This window comes from Schistocerca gregaria, chromosome 1 (assembly GCF_023897955.1).
Source record: "Schistocerca gregaria isolate iqSchGreg1 chromosome 1, iqSchGreg1.2, whole genome shotgun sequence".
NCBI classification, from domain to species: Eukaryota; Metazoa; Arthropoda; class Insecta; order Orthoptera; family Acrididae; genus Schistocerca; species Schistocerca gregaria.
Window position 1 is genome coordinate 1,140,687,766 of NC_064920.1, and position 21,343 is coordinate 1,140,709,108.

A 21,343-nucleotide genomic window follows, 5' to 3' on the forward strand; every position below is an offset into this window, starting at 1 on the left:
TCTGATTTTCGGCTTTATCGGGCGTCCTCTAACGTCATTAATCCCTGGCGTATCACCGGCGCGAGTGGCAGGAATTGTCAAAGGAACGTCCGCTCCGCTGGTCCGCGCCTGTCCTCGAGCTTCATCCGTGCGATTTCATGCAGCGGCCGCTTCGGAGAGAAGGGCGAGTATTCGAGTCTGTCAGTTCGTTTGGCACTGCGTCCCGTGCTGTTACGGATTTGTTGCTTCTCGGTAACATTCAGTCAGCCCCCAGTACACGTTAGTGCTTCCTTCCCCACGATTGTCACAGAGGAAGTTGTGATGTCCTCAACCCAAAGGAAAAATAAGTATCAAAATCTGAACAGTGAAGTCATCCAAAATTCTAGTTGGAAAACAACACTCTTTGTTATACTTCTCAATTGGTCACAATCCAACTTTGTTTATGAACTGAAAACTCTAATATTCACGAGACACTGCTCTGAAATTAACCTGAACCGACAAAATTGTGTATATATTCTCTGAAACTTCAAAAACATTTAAGACAAATCTGAAAGGAATTAGAAAAAGTGACAAATTTCGTGAATCACACACACAATACTGTTAATAATTGCATGTACACTTGGGGGGGGGGGGTGTTACCATACATCTACCCACTTTTGAGTATAACCAGTGTCTCTTAATACTACGACTCGTAGCAATACAATATGAAAAAATTTTATTACTTGGTAAACAGTCCCTACGTGATTTGACAGCTGACATTTATAATTCACGCTCACGTCAGGAAATGCACCAATACGGGAATAGCAGCTTTCACGTTATTGGCCAGAACGCAAGCAATTACGGCGGTCGCCGTAATTTTCGCGCGAAGCCATATTTCGCGACAAAATACTCTTATTAGTCACTGACATATATCTAGTCTCATAACAATACATAAGACTAAATAAAATAACTACAATAATTTTGACATGCAAGGAGTATAAGTTCTAACGAACGTTTATATTTACTGGTGTTTCAACAATGACTACCAGGCAACTTCTAACTCACTGATTGTAATTTTATTTTCGTTAGCAGAGAGCAAACATAAACTAAACAAAGAATTTATTTGAATAGAGACTGTAATTCTTATACTTTTAATATAGAAAGAAAGTTTCTAGGTCAGAGGATAGCGTTCGGCGAAATCTCTTAACTTTTTGTTGCATACGAAGCGTTGCGTTGGGTAGCACGATGTCGGCGGGTTACGATGATGACAGCAGGATACAGGCAGTTCCGCTTGTTAATCTTTTCCGGCGAAACGCAAATAAAGTTTCCCCACAGCTGTATCATTAACCCCATGGTGATTAACAAACCACAAGACGCCAGTATACGACCGTTGTTGACATGTCATCTCTTTCAAAGTACATTACGTAGACATCGCTCGTTTTTACACTTTATGCACTGTCCGTGACGCTATCGTCCATAATTACACAGTTCGTCACATTCATATAGTCTTATACACAAAGACACAGTTCATAGAATTGCTCTTGTGTGTGAAGCACACCGTATACAATGTTCATTCTGTTCTCGCATTTCAAACTTCGACAACGTCACTGAAAGTTATTTACATTGCACAGTTAATTAAAGTCTTTACTTTAACGGCTTGATACAATGTGATAGACAACAGATCCACCACCCAAAACTAATACCAGCAAAGTTCATTCTCATAAAAGCACTGTTCGTGTCGGCCATAACAAAGTATTGTTAGCGGTACTTTCACAATCCGGTTTATTTGCTCTTAAAGTTTGCTGACGATGGCATTACACGCTACAGTGTTAAATAGAATTAACAATCTGATATTTCGGTATCGTGTCCATACAATTACGTATGCTTTTCATAAAACACAGTAGTATTTTTCCGCGCACGCTTCACAGACACACCATCCACCATGCGCTCTACTACACAACAACCTTTCGACTATCGATATCACTATCGCTGTCCCCTGTATATAGATGTTATATCGTTATCGTAAATTATATAAATCTTTATAAATGTTATTGACTGCATTTTTCACAATTAATAATATTCCAAAAGAGAACTTTACCACAGGTGCAAAGCAAGAAACAAATTTATCCATTGGCAAAAGAAATACTCACAGTTGCATCTTTACATTTAAAAACCATAGTAGAATGTTACCTAATCACAATTAGAAATGCTCATATGAACAAAAGAAAAAGAAAAGAAACCTAAAGAAAATCGCGAAAAAAAATTATATGCGTATTTAGGAATGCCATCACAAAGTCCGTGCTGATACTGTAGGGGAAACATTTCTTGGAAGAATAAATGGAAACTGTCACTAAAATATCTTTATTTGGATTTACAACATGTCTCTAAAATATTCAGTGAATGGTATGTTCAGTGATATGCCAAACTTCTGGACGAATGTAGCTTTCGCATGACGTGTCACTGTCAAGTTACGTAGCGCATTGAAACTTAGAACGTACATAGGAAGAACCGCTAACCGCTACAGTGCAGTATAGTACAGAAGGTAACAATGAAATACGCAATGAGACGAACAGGAATAGCGCTTTTATTCAAACACAATAAATACACTTATGTCATCGCCGTCTTTGATGTTATCCTGGACATTTAAATGGCTGGACATGGTCATTAATAGGGTGTATGATCACCACGGACGGTGATACAGGCTCTGCAATGTGCTCTCACGTTGGTCACAACATCTCTAAGGCATTAAATGTATTTGCAGTTGCGAATATATAACCTCTGACAATAAATAAAGTTCGGTGAAAGAAGTCAGAACAGTCGATCAGGCAACCCCCGCGTAGCGGCCGGTGTTGAAAACCTGTCCCCACCTCGCTTGTGTTCCGTGTTAAACCCGTTGGATGAAGTGCTTGTTCAGTGCGTTGGTTCTGAACTGAGAACAGGACAATGAACGAGCAAAGGAGGAAGTTTCAAGCTTGCCAAGGCACCGAAAGAAACGCATGCAATGCTGGTACGTGTTTATTGGGATCAAGCTCTGTACATGAAGTGCGTGTACGAGTGGTTTGCTCGTTTTCGAGGAGGCTGGAAAGTGTTTCTGACAATACCCGTAGTGGGCGTCCTGTGACCACCGTCAGTGACGAAAGCATTGAGAAAGTGAGGACATTAATCACGAACAACTGTCGATTAACTGTGCGAATGACAGCGGATGAACTGCAGATGAACCGTGAGTCCGTGCGACAAATCCTTAAGTCGTCGGCACACGGACAGTGATGTCGAACGTTAACGTGGAGCGTGCCAAGTTCAACGTGCTGCTGAACGCTCAGGAATGATGTGAATTGTGCATATGGTACGTGGACCTCAACGTGGTATACGCGATCGCAACGCACTCCAGTGAAATTTGAGGGATGTTTCTAGTTCGTCAATCACACTGTTTACTCAACGGGCGCGCGTATTATTCCCACGTTAGCTCTATTAAAATTCACATTTCTTCCATCGTCCACAAAAGGAAAGTACCATGTCCAATCAATAAGGACAGAAACACTGCGGTACAAATTTGGAATACTTCTCCGCATAAGATAAACATTATTCCATTATTCCCACATTTTAGCAAAACCCCAACTTGATCACTGTTTCTACCCAGTAGCAGAATCTTTTTACGAAGCGTAAAAGTAGAAGGAGCAAGTAGCGTAAGCTGTCCTTTAGATTAAGCCAATCGAACGAAGTCACCCCACAAAAAAAGGTGAACTTGTATTTACATAACATTAAACATTATAGTCTATATTTATATTAAACTGATAATAAAGTATCAGAATCTAATAAAAACGCGAATGTTAGGCAAAAAAAATGGGTTGTGTCAGGACGCGAACCACCACCCTAACAAAAAAACTCATTTATAAGCAGTGACGCTACTCATTACGCCTTTTTATCTCATTTTGTTCGCTTTCGTTTGTTGCGTCTGCTCGGGGCGGACGTCGTAAAACATCGATTAACTCAGTTATTACAGAGGGCTGCTAACCCTCTGACCGAACACGCTGAGCTACCGCGCCGGCATTTACGCTAAACCAACGTCACACTTCTTGTATCATATCATAGTATCTCACCTCTCACCTCTCGCTGAAACTTAATTACAACACATTGTAAGAAGAACAATGCGTTTTGGAGTGATCTTCAGTGTATCGCTACCTTCGAATAGCCTACTCTCGTTATACCCAAGTTACAATAATTCTTTTGCCACGAATATGATCTTTCTCATTGCTTTATTGTAACGAATCGCACATTTAACAACGGGTTTTGCAGTGATTCTCAATTTGCTGGTGCTCGGAACGGCATATAAACATATAGGCTTGAAATGATTGCCAATATGGCTCCTCACAACTGAGTACTGAAGGGAGACGGCGTGCCTGTGACGTAGGTGGCGTTGTGCCATGTCATTGATCAACGCTCAGAATATCTGACATGCCAGATATTGCTCTGCACGTTCGTAAAGACTCCCGAGCGTGCTACTCCATGCTGTGACGTCAGAAACGCGGCACGCTCAACGCCCAACGTTCGGATGCACGGTCCGTGTGCCGACAGCTTTAACCAAGACTTAGGTAAGAGGAAACAATGTTGTTGTCTTGTGCCAGATCACTCTCCTGAAGATCAGAAGCAGGCACGCTTAGAGACTTCACAGTATTTTTTTCGAAACGGTGGATGGGACACCCAATTTCTTGAACCGTATTGTCATTGGGGATGAAACCTTGTGTCTTCGGTACGACCATGAAACGAAACGCAAAGCATGGAATGGCGTTCTCCGACGTCACCTCGTCGGAAAAAGGTCAGAGCCGAAAAATCACGTATCAAAAGGATGCTCATCATCTTTTTCGATGGTCAAGTCATTATCCACAAGAAATTTCTTCCTAAAGGAACGACATTGTACTCTGCATGGTACGTTGAAATTTTGACTCCTTTCATGCAGCGTCTACGCAGGGTAAGATCCCAGTACGCACAAAAAGGTTCCTGGTTTTCTGTTCACGACAAATTTCACCCACACACAGCCAATATCGTCAAACAGTTCCTCGCAAAAAACGGGGTGGTGCAACTAGAGCATCCACCATACTCGCCGGATCTCAATCCTCCAGATATCTTCCTACTCCCTCGACTCCAACTCGCTTTGAAATGAAAGAGATTTGATGACATTACTGACAGCCAACAAAACGTGATGCGGCTTTTTCAACACCATCCGATAGAAAGACTTCATGCAAAGTTTTCAGGACATGTATCGCAAAGCTCAGCGGTGCATGATTATGGGAGGTGATTACTTCGAAGGACAGTAAGGTAAATGTTGTTCATAGTACATCTACGTTAATGTTACTGAACTATTCACCGAACTTTATTGTTAGAGGTTGTAGACAAGATCCGCTCTATAAAGGAATGACGACAATGAAGATTTGTGCTGGATTTTCCGCTTATCGGGAGCGATCGCCTTATTTTTAGGCTATCCGAGCACGCTTCATTGCCAGTCCGAAAGTTCCACATGTCGTCAGCCGTACGTCTACAATCTGCACTTATACATCCATTGTGTGTGTTCTTGTGCATTGGAGACATTTTAATTGAAATTAGCTTGCCCGGCATTCGCAGAGTTATACGATATTTTAGTGCCTGTGTTGTTCGGAATTACGATGCAGTGTTTATTCGGACATGTATGCACGCAGGCAACACAACTTACAGCGAATGATAGAAGATGGGTTGCGTATTGTTACAGGACAGTTTTTCCCAAAACTGCTGCATAGCCCACTATTCAAATTAGCCTACCAAATCAAATTAAAAGTGGAGCACGAAAGTATCGAAAAACACACATCAGAAATGTTTTGCATAACCCCGTTTCCCGGAACTCCTCAAGATAGACGTTGCTTGTGGATACTGTATCACAGACATAGTTCCTTTGAATCCTCAGAGATATCACTATGCCCACCCAAAGATGTAAACAACCATTCATGAGCAGAAACTATTAGAGAGTGGGTCCGACAACTGATCAGTTCCAGTCATTCCATCAGAAGGAGGTACACGGCTCGTGTTGTCTGCAATTCAACCATGCCTAGACGTCAATACCGCGGTTTCATCTACATCTACATGACTACTCTGCAATTCACATTTAAGTGCTTGGCAGAGGGTTCATCGAACCACAATCATACTATCTCTCTACTATTCCACTCCCGAACAGCGAGCGGGAAAAACGAACACCTAAACCTTTCTGTTCGAACTCTGATTTCTCTTATTTTATTTTGATGATCATTCCTACCTATGTAGGCTGGGCTCAACAAAATATTTTCGCATTCGGAAGAGAAAGTTGGTGACTGAAATTTCGTAAAAAGGTCTCGCCGCGACGAAAAACGTCTATGCTGTAATGACTTCCATCCCAACTCGTGTATCATATCTGCCGCACTCTCTCCCCTATAACGTGATAATACAAAACGAGCTGCCCTTTTTTGCACCCTTTCGATGTCCTCCGTCAATCCCATCTGATCGCGTCCGCATTGTTACTTTGTGCCAGGCAGGGCTCTCAACAAGCAAGGTGTCCAGGCGTCTCGGAGTGAACCAAAGCGATATTGTTCGGACATAGAGGAGATACAGAGCCGGCCGTGGTGGCCGAGCGGTTCTAGGCGGTACAGTCTGGAACCGCGGGACCGTTACGGTCGCAGGTTCGAATCCTGCCTCGGGCATGGATGTGTCTGATGTCCTTAGGTTAGTTAGGTTTTAGTAGTTCTACGTTCTAGGGGACTGATGACATCATAAGGTAAGACCCACAGTGCTCAGAGTCATTTGAACCATCTGAAGGAGATGCAGAGACACAGGAACTGTCGATGACATACCTCGCTCTGTCCGCCCAAGGGCTACTACTGAAGTGGATGACCGCTACCTACGGATTATGACTCGGAGAACCCTGACAGCAACGCCTCCATGTTGAATAATGCTTTTCTTGCATTTGCAACCACGACACCGTGCAGCGCGGTACGGATGGGTCCAACAACATGCCGAATGGACCGCTCTGGATTGACATCACGTCCTCTTCACCGATGAGCGCCGCCTTAAACCAGAAAATCGTGAATGCCATCCTCCGGTAGATAGTGCAACCATATCGGCAGCATATTGGCGAGGCATTCGACTTTAAGCACGACGATTGTTGAACTTGTGGATAGTATGCCACGACGAATACAGACATGGATCAATGCAAGCGGACCTGCTACTGTGTATTAGAGGTACCGGTGTGTATAGCAGTAGTCTCGCTGTATGGTGGTACAACATGCAAGATGTTGTTATCATGAGCAGTAAAAATGGCGGAAATGATGTTTACGTTGGTCTGTATTCCAATTTTCTGTACAGAATCTGGAAATTTCGGAACCGAGGTGATTGAAAACATATTTTGATGAGTGTAAATGAGCAAATACAAATGATTGAGAATATCATCTGTACGTTTTCATTTTATTTCCATATCGTGGTGAAAGATATACATAATTTTTCTGTGAGCTGAGACCGCTGGTTTACTATGGGAATGCGAGGGCCGCAGGTGTAGGATCACAAATGGGCCATAAAACAGTACTTTCGCTAAAACGCAGAGAAATTATACACTGGGCGCCAGGTGCTCTTTGCGATGTCCGAGGTCCCTGCCGTCGGTGATAGCACGAGGGAGATAGCTGGCCTCGGCGAGTTGTAAACTGGCATTGTGAGCCACAGTGGAAACAGTATTTTCTAAAAGAATAGGAATCTGTAAGGGGACGAGACAACATGAGATACATACACAGAGTGAAAAAAAATCTGCTGGACGCAAAGTCGGTCAGCATTAACTGATGTGTGAGCTTTGTAAGTGAACAACAATAGATTTACCAAAATTATTTTCGTAGCAGGAAGTAAGTGTTCACGTGCAGCCACTACGATTTCATAATCGTAACACCAAACTCATAGTGTAGTAAGGAATTTTAGTGAGTGCATTGTCTTAGATTTTCAGAGAGGTGTTATTGTTCCAGAGATGCAACACTGTGTATGCATCTGCTCTTCCAGCATACAACATTTTGGCTGATGCTCGCTTTGTGCATCTGTCTCAGTGCCGATCACAGATGCTGGGGCCGAATTTGTCACTTTCTGCTATCTCGGCAGCCATTTTCTGCACATCCGATTTTTAGAATCATGGTAAGCCTGTGCAGTATTTGTACATGACGTGACTAGTTGGATCTGAAGTTACTTGTTTCAAGTTATACTTTGACTTTTCTGATTTAATTCACACACTTAGCTACTTGTACTCAACATGGGCTTAGCCAGGGGTACAAGTGCTCATACGTACATGTGTCCTTCCTTTAATTTTTTAACTGATTCATCTGTAACCATAGTGCACTTAATAATTACCTGTATTACCATTTCAGTGTCTGGAGTCAAGTCCATACATTTTAACAACAAACATGGCCCTACTATGAGCTATTGTGACATTAGATAGGTTGATGAAACCTTTCCTTTTTGTGTGAGTTTTGATAGCAATATTTGAAGTGCACTTTTGTCATCAATATTCTAGTTCAGATTTTCAATCATATCAGTTGTGCTACTTTGCCTTAATTTTCGAAATGATGATATTGAAGCTGTTTCTTCACTGGATAGGTCACCGGGTTCAGACGTGGTTGGCAGCTGAGGCGTACGGTTAAACTTTACACGTAGTCTCTTACTGTACTAAAAAGCACGAAAAATTTTCCAGGCCAGTTTTTGTTTGTCATCCATGTTATCTTCGGCATTAGGTTGGCAAACGGGTAATACAGAGACCAGTTAAAGGATTTAAAGTCTTGTGGGGCTTAAAGAGACGGGCGGCTGCCTCTCTCCAATGTTCTTTCTTTTTCGTTTTTTGATTAGCACATTTGTACCTATGCGTATCTTAGAAAATATGTTTTGAAAACTAACGCTATGGATTATCGAAAGAATAATTATTTTCTCCAGATATCAGTTTGAAGAGTAATCTAATGTGCGTTGATTGTGATACGAGATACTGCAATAGTGCATGAGACGGGCATGAGGTGCTTTGAGATTTGTAGAAGGCTTTTACCCTAAATGTGTTCCCATACATCCGAACGCAGTGTGGTGCATGAGAGAGTTTTCCCTGCATGCAATACTTTGAGCACTTCCTCAGATGGGGTAGGCCTTTCACGGCTTCAGTTTGAGATATTCTGTTATGAGATATTTTTGATTTACTAAATAGATCGTTGTTATTACCGAGTGGAGAAAAAAGTGAAGCTTTCGGCAGCCACATTGCTGATTACCTAGGAGATTAAATATATGAGAGGAAATCAACGCCATCTGGAAGTCACTCTTGGGTATTGACCTCCGGCAATCGATAGACAAAATTTATCTAAGCTAAACTAGCACTTGAGAGTTAAATGCGGGTTTCAGTTGAGTATAGTAAAACTTGGTTGCAGTGAGTGTTATTCGATGGTCCCGACCGGGTAACTAGACGTTATCTGGAACACATGCTGATTAAAGAAACAGGTCAAGGCGATTGAGATTCGGTCCCAACGGTTCGTTTTTTTCGATGGTAGTCTTACACAGTTTAAAAAGGAAAACTTAGCTGGAAGACACGTTGGTGTAATAAACAGACCTCGTGAGTTCTATTAATGTGGGACCAACACTGGAGTGCTGGATTCTGGTGTGACATTCTGATCTTCACATCCCAGAAACGTGATTAGAGACCTACAATGTTATTAGAGAACTATTCTTTTAGCAGTATTAACGGAGAACGTTGTGAACCGAAAGTTGTAGGTTGAATGTAGTCTTTTATTTCATGTTTACAGTCCAGATCATTGTTCAGGGGCATAACAGTAGCAGTGTTTTGACGTTATCTTCCTGTAAAAGTGAGGCTTGCTAGCCGTTAACATAGGAGTGCAAGCAGTATTCCGGATCTTCCAATTAACAATTCCGGGGAGATACAGGTACCTAGTGATACAACATCGTATGCTTTCCAAAGGCGATGCGCCACCCAAATGTATTTTCTCGACGTAGCTCTGTTATTTACAAAAGATATCATACGAAATAAGATAAGAAAAGGTCACATGACAAAAAAATTACATCGGCAAATCTATCATTTATCAACATAGTACATGCTGTAAATTTAAGAGGAAAATGAGTTGCCTGAAGGAACAGAAAGTAAGACAGACCCAGGTGGTTAAAAATGAGTGTAACAAAAACACAGTGCAGTTCAACAGCTGTTTAACACTTGCAACGAAAATTTATTTTGTAAAAAGACAATAATAACTGATTCAATGTCCTTTATATTCAGTAATTAATAAGATAGTGATCCACAATGCTAATACTCATGAGTGTTTCACACTGCTGTAGATCAGTGTATTTGGTAATTTATTAATCTGTTTTTCCTGTTTACATGATTATATTGTGTAGTCAGAATAATGCACAAATGATATGTGTGCCTATTGTAGCACATCGACCATATTTGATCAGAAACGCGCAAAGTAGGAGGTAGACTACAGACCCACCTGATGGTGAGCGCAGATGTTATGCCTTGCAAAACATAACTCAGCTGTTATACGCTGCGAGCACACGTGGCCAGGCGGCGAATGAAAGCAGTTGACACAGCAGCACCTAACCGGAAGAAGGCGGAAGCCATTCCACACCAGCTACTGCGGAAGTGTTTAGCATACGAGCCACAAGGTGCAGTAAAGCCCTAACAAATGGAGCCGGCGAACGTACACTACTGGCCATTAAAATTGCTACACATAGAAGAATTGCAGATGATAAACGGGTATTCATTGGACGAATATATTATACTATAACTGACATGTGATTACATTTTCACGCAATTTGGGTGCATAGACCCTGAGAAATCAGTACCCACAACAACCACCTCTGGCCGTAATAACGGCCTTGATACGTGTGGGCATTGAGTCACACAGACTTTGGATGGCGTGTACAGGTACAGCTACCAATGCAGCTTCAACACGACACCACAGTTCATCACGAGTAGTGACTTGCGTATTGTGACGAGCAAGTTGCTCGGCCACCATTGACCAGACGTTTTCAGTTGGTGAGAGATTTGGAGAATGTACTGGCCAGGGCAGCAGTGAAATTTTCTGTATCCAGAAAGGCCCGTACAGGACCTGCAGCATGCGGTCGTGCATTATCCTGCTGAAATGTAGGGTTTCGTAGGGATCGAATGAAGGGTAGAGCCACAGGTCGTAACGTGTCTGAAATGTAACGTCCTCTGTTCAAAGTGGCGTCAATGCGAACAAGAGGTGACCGAGACGTGTAACCAATGGCACCCCCTACCATCATGTGCGTTCCCAGCGATATTGCCAAACACGGATGCGAACATCATGATGCTGTAAACAGGACATGGATTCATCCGAAAAAATGACGTTTTGCCATTCGTGCACCCAGGTTCGTCGTTGAGTACACCATCACAGGCGCTCCTGTCTGCGATGCAGCGTCAAGGGTAACCGTAGTCATGGTCTCTGAGCTGATAGTCCATGCTGCTGCAAACGTCGTCGAACTGTTCGTGCAGATGGTTGTTGTCTTGCAAAAGGTCCCCATCTGTCGACTCAGGGGTCGAGACTATGCCTGTCATCTCGACTGCTAGTGATAAGTGGCGGTTGGGATCCTAGTGATAAGTGGCGGTTGGGATCCAGCACGGCGTTCCGTATTACCCTCCTGAACCCACCGATTCCATGTTCTGCTAAAAATCATTGGATTTCGACCAACGCGATCAGCAATGTCTCGATACGATAAACCGCAATCGCTATAGGCTACAGTCCGACCTTTATCAAAGCCGGAAACATGATGGTACACCTTTCTCCTCCTTACACGAGACATCAGAACAACGTTTTACGAGGCAACGCCGGTCAACTGCTGTTTGTGTATGAGAAATCGGTTGGAAACTTTCCTCATGTCGCACGTTGTAGGTGTCGCCACCGGCGACCACCTGGTGTGAATACTCTGAAAAGCTACTCGTTTGCATATCACAGCATCTTCTTCCTGTCGGTTAAATTTCGCGTCTGTAGCAATTTTAATGGCCAGCAGTGTATGAATACCTAACGGTTTTATACTGAAATCATCTTGTGTTTTTATTTGAGCTCTGCCACCAACGACCTGTGAGGGTTTGGTTGTTTGGGGAAGGAGACCAGACAGCGAGGTCATCGGTCTCATCGGATTAGGGAAGGATGGGGAAGGAAGTCGGCCATGCCCTTTCAAAGGAACCATCCCGGCATTTTCCTGTAGCGATATTGGGAAATCACGAAAAACCTAAATCAGGATGGCCGGACGCGTGATTGAAGCGTCGTTCTCCCGAATGGGAGTTCAGTGTCTAACCACTGCTTCACCTCGTTCGGTCAATGGTCTGTGAGCTAAGATGCACGATCTTCAATGCCGTGGAGCGTTCGTGGTTCGAGCCTGCGTCAGGGATACCTGACACGAGACGTAGAGCCACAATCGTTGCAAGGCCAACGAAGTCCTCGGACATAACGCGACGACCACAGCGTTATTGCAGTGGTTCACGGTTATTGTGTCAACCGTTTACCCAGCTGGGCAGCCATGGAGACAACAGCCGTGCCTTGGCGGTGCTGCCATAGGCTGCGTTCACAGTGGTACCGACAAAGGTCGTCAGACGCCGTCGACAGAGGTCATAGTTCGCCCGATCCCCTTCGTCAGTTTCCGGCAGGGTCAAAGGAGATTAGGGTAGGTTATAATCTATTCTTTACATGAAGTAGGTTAGATTTTAACCTCTTAATGTGCAGTGGATACCACGATGCCACTGTTCTTGCATACGAGTGCTGCATAGCGGCTTCTACTGTTAGACGGCGAATGCATGCGAATGAGCTTTCCCATTTCGTAAAGTATCACCAGTGGCCTAGCGGTAGTGTCTTTGATTCATAATCAAAACATCTTGAGTCTTGAGTTTGACGGTCAACAACGCAGATAAGGCACATGTCGCACTGGACTATGTATGTTCAGAGCGTACCAGGCATTAGTGTAGGATGTTTACCAGTATTGCACAATTTGTATCTGCACTGGGGAGCCGAGGGCGACGTGCAATGAACGACTTAACAAAGTTCCAAATAGGGCATATTGTGGGCGCCAAATTGTATGGAGCATCAGTGACCAAGACAGCCAACATATTTAATGTTTCAAGAGTCATGACAGCCTCCAAAAAAAAGTGGAAAGACATCATCGTGTGATTGTAATAGTGGGCGCAAATCAAAACTAATGACGGGGGTCGTCGTACGCTGATAGGAACTGTGTCAAAACAACACAAAATTATGGCGGATAAAGTGACTGAAGAGGTCAACAGCCAACTTCGAGACCCCGTATTATCTACACTGTCCGCCGAGAGCTCCAAAATTGAATAATCTTGGACGAACTGACCGAAACCATTAGTGACAGCAGCCAACTCAAAGAAGGGTAAAACATGGTATCAGAAGAAAAAATTCAGGATGGCTTATCAGTGGAAGCACGTCATATGTTCATATGATCCAACATCGGACCGGGATTACGTCTGGAGAACACCAAAAGAATCCTACAATCCTGAATGCTTGATTCCAACGGTTAAGCACGGGGGTGGAAGTGTGATGGAGTGGGCAGCCATATCATGGTATTCTGCTGGTCCCATCATTACTCTCAATGATCGTGTTACAGCCAACGACTATGTGAATATTTCGGGTGATCAGGTCCACTCCATGATCAAATGTTGTTCCCCAACAACGATGCCATATTTCAGGACGGTAATGCACCCACCCATTCGTACAGCCAGGGCAGTATAATCGTGGTATGATGAGCATACAACTGAACTGCCAGCACAGTCTCACGACTCAGTCGAACCCTTGTGGGCGGTATTAGAGTGCAGATTCCGGAGCAGATTCCCACCTCTTTCGTCACAACAGGAGTTAGAAGAGATTCTGAATGAAGAATGTCGTAACATTCCACTGGAGACTGTACAGTGTTCACATTATTTCACCTATCCTCTGTACGGTCATAATCGTCTGCATTTATCGTTTTCTTAAGCGCAATAAGAAGCCACATCATAACGAAGGAAAACACCCTCATACCGTAAAACCACCTCCTCCGTACTTCACATGACGGCAAGAAACCTACTCCAGGCATTCGTCAAATCCTAACCCTTCTAGTGGAATGATTCATTATGCCAAATCACTCTTTTCCAGTCGTCTGCTGTCTACCGGCGTTGCTCGTCACATCTTCAGTGTCGCTTAGTACTGCCTACAGTAACGTGTCACTTATGATGAGCTGCGCGACTGTTGTACCTCTCAATTTTTAACTCCCTGGGCACGTGTTACCTGCACTGAGTTTGGAATTCAGGATCAGTGCTTTCGCTGGTCCCACGTGATGTTTTGCAAGTACCCTTCACGTTGCTCGACTGCGCTTCTGCGTCAGCATGTGTCTGCCGCATCTTGCTTCAGCTGTGGTTGTTTCTTCATGTTTTCATTTCACAGTCACGCCATTAACAATCAGTTAGTGCAACTGTACAGGTTAGAAATGTCCCTGAAGAATACTTTACGTGACATCAGATGCCTAGTGCACTTTCCAAGTCACTGAGCCCTCCTGATCGAACTACTCTGCTGTTTCGGTTTCTCTGCTGACAACACAATCTTTATCGCCTCCTTTTGTACTGACGGGTTTGCGTCTTGGGATATCTAGATGTCAGTTACGTACAGGAGTGTCCGGATACTTTTGATAAAATAGTGTAACTTTTCTCGCGTTTATTAAAAAAATCGATCCCATGGTGGCTCCCTCTGTAGTCAACGTCCGGAACTAACTTTCATAACTGATACAAAGGGTCTCTTGTATTTCACAGCTGACTAGCACGAATCAAGTGAGAGTTAAGGAATTTGCTCGTTTACATGTAACCGTTTTGAATGTAGAAACTAATACTTGGGATTAGTGTGAAGAAATTGCAGCTTCCTATATGAGGCTGATAAAACATTGTGGCCGTGAAAGACAGGGCACGTCATACTATGGGAGTCATTACGTAGTGACAAAGTATCTGAATTATTGGGATCGCTATAATTTTTTGTATGATTCAATCCAGATTTACAGGAATTTACGTGACACCAAGTTTCACTTAATTCCATAAAACATTTTTCTAGAGAAGGTGCAAACAATAGCAGGAATTTGCAAAACACATGTATTTTAACTCGAAAACATCATCCCAAAAATCGTTTGGTAATATTTCCATTGTTCTTTAAATTACAAATGAAAATCCAATTTCATACTTAAAAATGGTAAACAGATGGTAGATTGACTAGTCTTTTATAACTGAAAAACAGGTTGGGTATTTTAGCACCGAACGTAATTGAAAAGGTACAAAACCGTATAGATTTTTTTTTTCCTCGTGTGAAGTGAATTTTCATCATTCCATTCGCTGTTGAAAGTGACAGTCTATGATTCAGCACCGATCTGATTTTATATTAGTAAGGTTTATTGAAGTAGAGGGATAATATTCCTCCAACCTCACTGGGAATAAGCGATTTCAAATACATAAAATACACCACTTTAATGATATCACACATCGCAATACTATGGTATATTAAATGAAGAACTAGAGGCATTTCGTAGCCGCTAGGCTGGTTATCAGCGAGTTGCTAATAGGTGTTCACTATGCCACGGTACGTCATTACGGATGTTGAAGGTAGTCGATACATTAGCCGCTACTGTCGCCAATGATTAATCGCCGATATCAGTGTGTGAGAGAGGTATGCGGGCTTCAGGTTACAGTGAAATTTAATATCACGAAGAAACTTGTAAAAATTTACTGAGTTACATAACTTAGCCATATTGCAGGAAGAAATGTTTCATCGCAACGCCAAAAATCTGTTAATAGATGTTCGTTCATTTCACAGTTATGAAGCAATTGGATGCTTCTCAGATAATACACATTTTCGTGTTTCACTGTGAGCTGCCTGAATTAATAACACGTGACAAATGGAATTTCATTTAACAGAAATGAAATGATCGTATGGCATTGCTGACCCTGAGGCCCCATTCGGGGAAGTTCAGCCGCCGAGTGCGAGGCTTTTTTCAGTCGACACCACAGTGGGCGACTCACGTACCTGTGATGAGGACGAAATGACGATGAGCACAACACATCAACCAGTCCACGAGCGTAAAAGTTCTTCAACCCGACCGGGAATCGAACCCGGGCCCGCTGCGTGGTAGGCAAACAAGTAACCACTTTTTCTTTTGTTCATTTTGTTCGTTATGGTTCGTTGTATTTCGTCATAGCGGACGTGACATGATATCCGTCGAAGATCGTTGTTGACCTTTGCACTCAGTTTTTTTATTACAGAGGGAATCCAACTCTCTGACCGAACACGCTGAGCTACCGTGCCAGCAAACCACTCAGCTAAGGAGGCGGACATTACATTTAACAAATTATCCACTTTAAGGCGAACAAACTTCTACTGAACTTGCCTGCCGATTGCGTTTGTTTCATTGTGCTGACGTAGAGAACTTTCACTGCTATCAGTTCACAGGTGCACGATTATTTGAGGTTAGTTTTCTGAAGTGAAACATGGACGATAAATAGTTTGGACAAGAAGAGAATAGAAGCTTTCGAAATGTGGTGCTACTGAAGAATGCTGAAGATTAGATGGGTAGATCACATAACTAATGAGGAGGTATTGAGTAGAATTGGGGAGAAGAGGAGTTTGTGGCACAACTTGACTATTGGTTGGACATGTTCTGAGGCATCAAGGGATCGCCAATTTATTATTGGAGGGCACCGTGTAGGGTAAAATTTGCAGAGGGTGACCAAGAGATGAATACACAAAGCACTTTCAGAAGGACGTAGGTTGCAGTAGGTACTGAGAGATGATGAAGCTTGCACAGGATAGAGTAGCATGGAGAGCTGCTTCAGATCAGTCTCAAGACTGAAGACCACAACCACAACAATTTTGTGAAGGACTTGGCTGTGTATTATTAGGTTCTATAAAGACTTAGTTATACGCGAATGTGCTAGATCACTCTAATGCTTACTTTAGCCCGGTTCCTATTTGAGATAACGAAAAACTAGACAGTTTTAAGCACAGTAACTAATATATCAGCTAGTGGACCGCACGTTGCTGTTAATAAAATTTCGATTAATTTATAGTTCACATGATCCATGTTGAGTTTGTTGTGAATGGTATGGACTGACTTAACTACTGGAGCAACATCGGAATAGAATAGAAGCACTCAAAAGCTGACCGCCCAGTCTGTTAGAATTCTTTCTTCGACGTCTTGCAAATAAGGTTGAGGAGAAAGATTATGTTCCGATACTAATCGAACAGTTGACTCCTTCTTCTGAGTGGACATCCAATGTCTCTTCTTCTTCTTATGGTATTATAAAAATATGCTTACAATAGGAGGCTACCTTAGGCCAGCCGTTATGAAATAACAGTTATTTTAGTTTTAAATGTTCTCTGTTATCTTACACATTCATGACTCAGCGAACGAGTACTGGACTATGGCTACAAAGGAGTTAAGGCGATTCCCGTTCAGTCTGTTACTCATAACTTCTTTGCCTTTGACAGTGTTCGTTTTCGTGAAAAAGGCGAGTATCGCCGTAGGTCGGAGTCCATGTTAAATCATAGGTCCCTCTCTAACTAGCTGGGTAAATCAGTTCATAGGGTGAAGAACACGAAAATTGTATATTGGGTGTTTCTGCCAGAAACGTCAGCCGCCAGAATTTATCTAGCCTACTGCTACCTTGTTGTCCAAGTCTCACTCTCATAAAACGAAACACGTTTTGTGGGCTTAGATACACTTTTTTCGATTTTACGATTTTTCCTCATATAGTGCAACATACCTATTAATGTTCCATTACGTTTCTTGTGTTTCAGTCAGAACGATGTCAAGGAACAAACAGCGATGGTGTATATTATCTCGTGTCCAGCTAACTGTTGCGACCACCAATCTGACAATCCCCATGTGTACGCTCTGGGAATGGGTGACGTAATAGTTTTCGAAGCGTCAGCTTGGAGGGGGGCCATCATGTCCTTAGAGCCGGGTACGGAAGGAATTCATCATGCAATCAGTGTGACACGGTCGCTTCGTTACGGGAGCTACTCCGGCGACTATTCAAAGCTAGTTTCTGCGACTGACGTCTCGCGCCAAGGTCAATACCATCTTCCACCGTCACGTTACATCTACATCTACGTGATTACTCTGCTATGCACAATAAAGTGCCTGGAAGAGGGTTCAATGAACCACCTTCATGGTGCCTCTCTACCGTTCCACACCCGAACGGCACGCGGGATTTCTCTTATTTTATCGTGATAACCATTTCTCCCTATGTGGGTGGGAGCCAACAAAATGTTTTCGCAATCGGAGGAGAAAACTGGTGATTGAAATTTCATGAGAAGATCCCGTCGCAACGAAAATCGCCTTTGTTTTAATGACTGCCACTATAATTCGCGTATAGGTCTGTGACACTATCTCCCCTATTTCGCGACAATACATAACGAGCTGCCCTTCTTTGTACTTTTTCGATGTCATCCGTCAGTCCCATCTGATGCGGATCCCACACCGCACAGAAATACTCGAGAATAGGGCGGACAAGCGTGGTGTAAGCAGTCTCTTTGGTAGACCTGTTGCACCTTCTAAGCGTTCTGACAATCAATCGCAGGCTTTGGTTTGCTCTACCCACAATATTATCTATGTGATCGTTCTAATTTAGACCGAGCGAGGTGGCGCAGTGGTTAGCACACTGGACTCGCATTCAGGAGGACGACGATTCAATCCCGTCTCCGGCCATCCTGGTTTAGGTTTTCCGTGATTTCCCTAAATCGTTTCAGGCAAATGCCGGGATGGTTCCTTTGAAAGGGCACGGCCGATTTCCTTCCCAATCCTTCCTAACTCGAGCTTGCGCTGCGTCTCTAATGACCTCGTTGTCGACGGGACGTTAAACACTAATCACCATCACCACCGTTCCAATTTATATTATTTGTAATTTTAGTCCTTAAGTATTTAATTGATTTGTGTGACTTATCGCGTAATCAAAATTTAGCAGGTTTCATTCAGTACTCATGTGAATAACTTCACACTTTTCTTTATTCAGGGCCAATTGCCACTTTTCGTCCACAGTTCGTGCTCGTGCGGTAACGTTCTCGCTTCCCGCTCCCGGGTTCTCGGGTTCGATTCCCGGCGGGGTCAGAGATTTTCTCTGCCTCGTGATGACTGGGTGTTGTTTGATGTCCTTAGGTTCGTTAGGTTTAAGTAGTTCTAAGTTTTAGGGGACTGATGACCATAGATGTTAAGTCCCATAGTGCTCAGAGCCATTTGAACCATTTTGCCTCTTTTCGCACCATACAAGTATCTTATCTAAATCATTTTGCAAGTCGTTTTGATCATATGATGACTTTACAATACGGTAAATAACAACATCATCTGCAAGCAATCTAAGACTGCCACTCAGGTTGTCTTCTATGTCGTTAATATAGATCAGGAACAATAGTTCGCCTATAACACTTCCTTTGGAAACGCCGGATGTTACTTCTGTTTGACTCGATGACTTTCCATCAATTACTGCGAACTGTGACCTTTCTGACAAGAAATCTCGAATACAGTCGCACAACTGAGGCGATACTCCGTAGACACGCAGTTTAGATAGATGACGATTGTGAGGGACGGTGTGAAAAGCCTTCTGGAAATCTAAAAATATGGAACGAATATTATTTGACATCCCCTGTCGATAGCATTACTTCATGAGTACGTTACGAGGGCACGCTGTTATAACTGTTAATGTGACTCGGTGTCCACGGCTGCGTGCCTGATGTAAGATGTAATTTGACCATTATTGCCCACAAACTGGATATTCGCACTGCATTTAACATCTAATGAAGAAAAGGATAAATCTAGGCAATGTCTCCATTTATTCTTTTTGTTTAGATGCCTGAAGATGACGCTAATAAAGCGTCGAAAGTAATTGCTTAAATAATGAAAATTTTAGGGGTATCTACAGCTGTTGGTATCCTATTTCTAAGAGATTCGTAGACGAGATCATCTTCATTTTGGGTAGTGATAAAATCAGTGATAAGTAAGACTGTAACACTGAAAATGCAGACAACATATCTTCTGCACCACTCAAAATTTGTTCCGTTTTAATACCTGTTGATAACTTGTGGAATACTACTGTTTCTGCCTGCCGCTGTGGCCGAGCGGTTCTAGGCGCTTCAGTTGGGAACCAAGTGGCTGCTACGGTCACAGGTAGGAATCCTGCCTCGGGCATGGTTGTGTGTGATGTCCTTAGGTTAGTTAGATTTAAGTAGTTTTAAGTCTAGTTGACTGATTCCTCAGATATTAAGTCCAATATTGCTGAGAGCCATTGAACCATTTTAGAACTGCTGTTTCTGAACTTTGGTGCAGAAACTTTATTTATTAGGTACTAGATGTAATGATGTATTTATTTCTGAACTTTTCTAATCGATTTTAATTATAATGTAAATATTGTAAACTGCTGGGTAATCGCCAAAGGAACTTTGTTCAAATGTATCGATAGCAATGACGAAATAGCGGTAGCTGTGCCGTTGTTTATCTTTGCGTGTTGAGAGTCTGTGTTGTGTTGCGAATAGAGAGAAGAGAGAGCAGCTTCAGTGTTGAAAGAATGCCGAAGTGTTTGATGGGCGCTTCCACAGACGCGGTGTGCAGTTACGAGCGTGACAATGTAGGAGTTAATCCGCGAGTATTGAGAGTATGATCTAAATGGACAGGCAGAGATAGCTGCAGTTCTATTGCCTGCACCATAATAATCCGTGGGTCTGGAGATGTCTCGTGGTTCTCAACCAGTAGCAGCCCCAGCTCAGAATAGTCGTCAGCTACATTCTTCGTCGTCCGCCCAGCTACAAAACCGTAAGACTTAACTCGCAGAGTATAAGTAATATTGTACAGGCATTACCCAGTGGCATTTCTTTAAGAAATTTTAATGAATAACTTTCTCAAAAAATAAATTGCAGTAGTTAAAACTTGTAGGGCACCTGCGTTGTCATTTCCTGAGACATTATTGCCAAGCAGGACCCCTTGCCATTCCATGCAGCCACTGAGTCTCGCAAAAATATGAAACGTGATTAACTACACTCCTGGAAATTGAAATAAGAACACCGTGAATTCATTGTCCCAGGAAGGGGAAACTTTATTGACACATTCCTGGGGTCAGATACATCACATGATCACACTGACAGAACCACAGGAACATAGACGCAGGCAACAGAGCATGCACAATGTCGGCACTAGTACAGTGTATATCCACCTTTCGCTGCAAAGCAGGCTGCTATTCTCCCATGGAGACGATCGTAGAGATGCTGGATGTAGTCCTGTGGAACGGCTTGCCATGCCATTTCCACCTGGCGCCTCAGTTGGACCAGCGTTCGTGCTGGACGTG